Source organism: Centruroides vittatus, unplaced genomic scaffold (assembly GCF_030686945.1).
Source record: "Centruroides vittatus isolate TY-2023 unplaced genomic scaffold, ASM3068694v2 contig_866, whole genome shotgun sequence".
Lineage (NCBI taxonomy): Eukaryota > Metazoa > Arthropoda > Arachnida > Scorpiones > Buthidae > Centruroides > Centruroides vittatus.
The window spans coordinates 1263761-1269760 of NW_027122565.1; the positions used below are offsets into that span (position 1 = coordinate 1263761).

General features: G+C 32.0%; 1 protein-coding gene across 1 annotated transcript in view; it reads left to right on the forward strand.

Moving 5' to 3' along the window:
• Positions 1–4433, forward strand: part of LOC136982868 (chromatin remodeling regulator CECR2-like) — a 43572-nt gene extending 39139 nt beyond the window's left edge. Inside the window, exon 14 of the mRNA XM_067279419.1 lies at positions 3859–4433. The gene's annotated coding sequence lies outside the window, so the exon portion shown is untranslated. The remainder of the gene's footprint in view (positions 1–3858) is intronic.
• The last annotated feature ends 1567 nt before the right edge of the window (positions 4434–6000 follow it).

Below are 6000 nucleotides of genomic sequence, written 5' to 3' on the forward strand. Positions count from 1 at the left end.
TAAAAGAGAGTATTAGAAATAACTGTCACAGTAAAAGTTTATCCTTATTAATTTTTGTTCAGCTATCTCTGTTAACATAATATATAATACAGTAGATCCCAGAAACTTGACCATCAATAACTTGACATTTTGTAAAACTCGTCCAAAAGTAAGAAATGCATATAATCTAATTTTTACCTCTATAACTTAACATTACAATCAAATAAATTATCGTTCTTACCTAGCAACACTCTGAAATAGCATCAATTTCATGTGTTAACAAAGAATATAACCCTTTTTCAAGGTGCCACTGCAAAATGCCACAACATGAATGTTGCTAACTCAAAATTAGACACTGAATAGCCAATATTTTTGTTTTTGTAAATTAAAATTTAACTACAAATAGAAATAGCCACTACTGTCATGTAGTTAACATGTATACAAATTTGCACACAATACCTTTATGAAAATTTTGCTATTTAGACTAACATCATTTCTATGCCCTAAAGTTTGTCATTTTTTGTAACTCCTCACTTTTTAGTCCACATTAACTTGAGTTTGAGGGACCCTACTATACTGCTAATTATTTCTAGGTTTTTTATACAGATTTAGAAACTAGTTAAAACAAAAGCTGTTATGCAAGAGAGAAATGACATAGATATTTTAGTGAAATGCCTTAAATATTATAAGTAATTTTTATTTATTCTGAAGAGTGATATTTTACAAACTGATCTTGATTCAAATGTATCAATTTAAGTAATAATATCAACATACTGTATTTATGAAAGAAAAGCAATGTATTATTAAATCTATTATCATGAAACAGATGTTTTTAAGGGGAAACACTTCTTTAAATATATTGATATGTAACAAGAATAATAAGTTATTCACAAATATAATATCTGTAAATTGTTTATATAATGTATTTAATATAGAATTACGTATCTATATTTTACATAGATATATAGAAATCAATATGTAATTATAACTTAAAGCAGAATTTTTTTTTGAAAATCATCTATTTCATTTATAGCAGTTTGTTAATCTGACAGCAAATAATCTAGAATGTCCAGTAATCCAGCACCCTCTTGTAATACAGTTTTGTAAATTTTCAATTTCAGCAATTTACAAAATTACAATTAATCAAAATCTCAAACAAATTAACCTGATTAGGGCAGAAAACTCCTTAATCCACTGTTGAATCAATCAATTAATTAAGCACTTAAATTTAACAGCAATACATTGACCAGCAGAAGTGAAAATTAGTTTGCTATGTCAGTTTTACAATGGGTTTTTTTTTTATACATTGTTAATTTGCATATTGAATATGGTTACAAAAATATGGTAGAATATTATTTAATTTTTTGTCATATTTTAACTCTAAATTAGTAGGATGCAATTCCATTTGTTATTCAAATGTTAGTATGAAATTTTGCAAATAGTGTTCTATTTGAGAAGCTATTAAGGTTTAACGTTTAACATCACTCGACCTCCAAAACTGAAAATAACTGAAACAAAGGGGGGGAATACTTAAGTAACTAAACATAACTATAAATAAATAAATTCTCTCTTTTACTGCCTCACAGTGCACCAAAAAATGCTTTTTGTACTCAGAGCAAGAGTAGCATTTGTGAATTGCATTATACAGTATTTGTCTGGAAAATAAATACATGTAGTAGAAAAGTAATGCAACTAATTTTTTTATTTTTATACATTAATGTTATCCCTTTCAAAGCAGTTCCCTTGGGCAGCTATACATTGGCGGAGGCATTTTTGCCACTTTTCATAGCAGTGCTGGAAGGCTTCAACTGGAATCGCCTGCAGCAGCACGGTTATGCTCCTTTGGATGTTATCTTTACTTACTTTACTTAAGGAAGCAGTACTTTACTTTACTTAAAGAAGGTAGAGAGCTGTCTGACCTTTATGTCAGACTTTTGCCCTGAAGAAACAGAAGGAAGAAATTAGAAAAGAGAAGAAGTTAGGTGGAAGAGGAAGTAAGGAAGATAGGAAGGTGTGAAGAATAAGAGCAACTGTGGGACCCCATGGGACCCCACAGGCGTTTGCATCACTTAAGATAATCATTAGAAAAACAGTAAACAGTGATGGAAAGCTTTTCCAATAAAATATACAGTAATAATTAGGAAGACTTTCCCGATAACAAAATTGTAGATGATTGCTTTCCATTGCTGGCCATTTGGCCTAAAATTACGGAGGGAAACGTGCATTCCGGTACTTTCGGATGTAGATGAGAATTGGAACCACTTGTTCCTTACAGAGAAGAGAGTTCTAAGGGTAGCCCGAATATCATAAACATGAGTAGAATTACAAAAAGAAGGTATACAATATTTACATGCTGGTTGATGAGCTTTGCAGAAGTAACATGTAGCTTACATGCAGGGAGGAAAGAGAGAAAAAAAACCAGCAGAATTCCATAACAAATGGCCAATGCCAGGAGTCCTGTTGCTCAGGAGAGTTCCAAAGTAGGTATGAGCACCTTGGTCTCAGTTATGAATCGGGTCAAAGCCCTAAAGAGTTTTTTGTTGTTAAGAAGCTGGTGCTTCCCTGGCGGCCAGTTTAGTCCTTCGTACAGGCAAGTTCCCTGGAGAGTGTCTCTTAAGTCCTGGTATTTAGTGCATTTGAAAAGAAAATGTTCTGCAGTATCTTCACAGTCAGTGTCAAGTTCACACAAGTTATTGGTTTTCTTTTTAAAGCAGTAAAGATATGCACCAAAGCTCCCATGACCTGTAAGACATTGCGTGAGGGTGAAGGAAGGCTAAAATAATTTGTTCTTGTGCCTTGCAATGATCAAAGGTAGGTATTGGTGGCAGAGCCTGCCTGTTGTGGCATTATCCCAGTTGTCTTGCTATAAGGCATCAATTTGATGATTTATGATGTTGTAGAGGAAGCTGGTAGGGTATTTTGAGTACGTTATTGTCAAGTTGGTAGTTGCCTTTTTCGCCAGCTTGTCTGCCAGCATGTTGCCTTCAAAGCCTTTGTGGCCAATTGAAAGTTATACTTATGGTTTGCTTTGTGCCACCGAAAAACTTGTGCTTATGATAAGAAATGTTCCCCATAAGCTCATTGCATCTTTTCATAGGTCAAACTTGCAGGTTTACCAAGATTAACACAAAATTTGATGGCACACCGTTGCTTGAAATTTTCCTTTTCATTTTCCATAACGTAATACAAAAAGAATACTTCACTTATCACGCTCACTAGATCACGTAGTTACTGCACAAGTTGAAACTGTTACTGATCATCTAGGAGGGACTGACACACACAAGCTGGGAAGTCCGCAGTGTTGCCAGATCACACTCATGATGCCAATCTCATTATTTTTCTGTCACACCTTGTATATGAATATGAATCATTGTCAGTGATGATTTTGTGCAACAACCTGTTCATTACTGTCTGCAGGTTCTTCAATTAATCTTAACACAATATAGTCATGCATTGTATTATCTTCAGACTGATAAAAGTGTGTGTGAACAAATTGGAATCATACAGATACATTTTAGGTACAAAATGTTCAGCAATGCCTTTAACATTCAGTCTGCTTAAGTTATGGAATTTTATGAAAATACAAAAACATCCGGTAAGCTGGCACTTATGGTCCTCAAGGTGCTGGATTAACTAACTTTCACTGTGCATACTTTTGTTCTAAATAACAAATCAGGTACTATAATATTTACTGGACTATAATTTTATTGTTTTTTATAAATTATTGTTATTTACAACAATTTATGAATACTTGGTTTATCTATGCATAAACCAAATATTCCAGGTTTTTACATAAGTATAATTTAAGCTATTATTTGTCTATACATTAATAATTCATTTTAAAAGGTAACTTTTGAACATAATTTTGTTTATTTTCAGTGCTTAGAGAAGATTCTTTGCATCAATTCATATATAATCAGCATTCATTGTCTTCACAATTATTAATTGAACAAATTTTTCTATCTAAAAGAACTTTAATTTATCCTGTTGACTGTTTTGAAACTTCATTTCAATTGATTATTGAAATTACAATAGAAGTTAACTATTGTATAATTTGTAGATAAACATAATTCTTTCATAAATTTTTTTTTTTTTAAATAGTGTCCAATTTATCCTTCTTAGGTTTAGTGTGCACAATATTTAAAGCATCATAGTAACATTAAATATTTATTTTTTCTAAGACAAAAAGGTTATTTTTGTATTTAAAAACAATTTTTATACATTATTGTTGTTTTAATTATTTTTGTATATACAAGTGAAATAAGTGTTTATTGAAGAATATATTTGCATTTTGTGCAGGTAGCATTATAATGTTCATAAATTTGATATGTAATTGGTAATATAAATTTTTAAACTTACAGCACTACCAAACAAATGGGATTATGTCAATACTATTTATATTTTCTTGTTAAAAAAGATATGAAATGATGGAAAATAAAAGTTGCATTATTTTATTTTTGACTATATTATCTTTTGCTTTTATTTGAAATTGTATTAAAAGAAATCAATTACTCTCTTTACATTGCTGGTTTATGAGCCGATCTCTAATTTTTACAAGAAAAATATAAAATTTTCAATTAATCTCAATTTGGTAAACTTGGATGAATGTTCAAATTCAGTTGTAATAATTAACATTAGGAGATTATCAGTTTTTAAAATTTTCAAAAAGTATGATCGATTTTCATAAAAATGTGTTACAAGTTTAAAAATGTAAAGGTTGCATTTTTTTTTTCTCTGAGGGCACAGTTTTTCCAGGCTCAAAATTGGCTGGTGAGGATGGGGTTTGATTTATGCAGGACAGACCTCTTAAAAGCTTCCTGCTGAATCAAATCCAGGACATTAGTTGATAGATCTGTATTTGATCTGGATAAATAGGCTGGTGTCTTGGCCATCTGGCTGGCTGGTAAAAATTACATTGGAAAGAGATATTTAACCTTTCCTATTCACATCTCAACCAGAGAAATGGATAGAATGGCTAGCCCTTTATACATGCTGATTTTACTCTTTATAGATAACTTGAAGCACACATTAGAAACAAAACTAAGTAGACTTCAGAATTACACAGATTTTTATTCAAAATATAGATATTTTGAGTGAAAATTTGTATAATCAAACTGAAAATGAAAATTATCCCAAGTTTCATTTCAGTTTTCTAAATTTCATATATATACATACATACATACATACATACATACATACATACAGTGACCTCTCAGTTATACAACTCTAAAGGGACCAACGATAAAAGTCGTATAAGTGAGAGTTGTTCAAAAGAAAGATTGACCAACTGGAATGAAAAATGTTAAAAATATAACTTTAAGTACCCTCCAGTAGCCGAATGGATAAAACAACCGAACACCGTTCGTGTTAGTTTGTCGTGTGTTTGGATGTGGACAACGGGCTTGGCCACGTGCAGTTTTCCGGCTTTTCTTCACGTTGGTAACACCTAATTAGGGCCCAGCTTTACATAAAAGTCTTCCCTGGATGCATTCCCCTTGGCAGATCGCTCGCGTGTCGCGTTGTCGTAACTAAATAAACCAAACTAATTCTAACGAGCGATTATTTATTGTGACATCGTCAGAACGCCGGGCTGCAACTTTTCGTCACGCTGCTCTCAAATTTTTTAGTGAGGATTTGCCCCTGCACATCATACTTTTACTGTTAGCAATGGAGTCGTGTCGGTTATCTAACTCCGTTCGGGGAAACATTTGAATTAAAATAACATAATTTTCGGTGGAAACCGAAAGTTCGTATACAGTTAACCCGGGCCTCCTGCTCTTAAGTTTTCCATATCTGGTCTCGACTTTTAGCTAAATCCCTCTCCAGATTAAAGACGGACAGACGACTGTTGGAATTTATAAGTCTACATTTTTTTTTTTTCCAAATCGAATAGGAAAATTACATAATACGAGGTAACCGGCGAGCAATTTAAAGAATTTTTAAAATGTGTTAGATTGGTCACTCGGCGTGATAAACCCTTACGTAACATATTTTTTGTAGTTACAATATATAAATTAAATA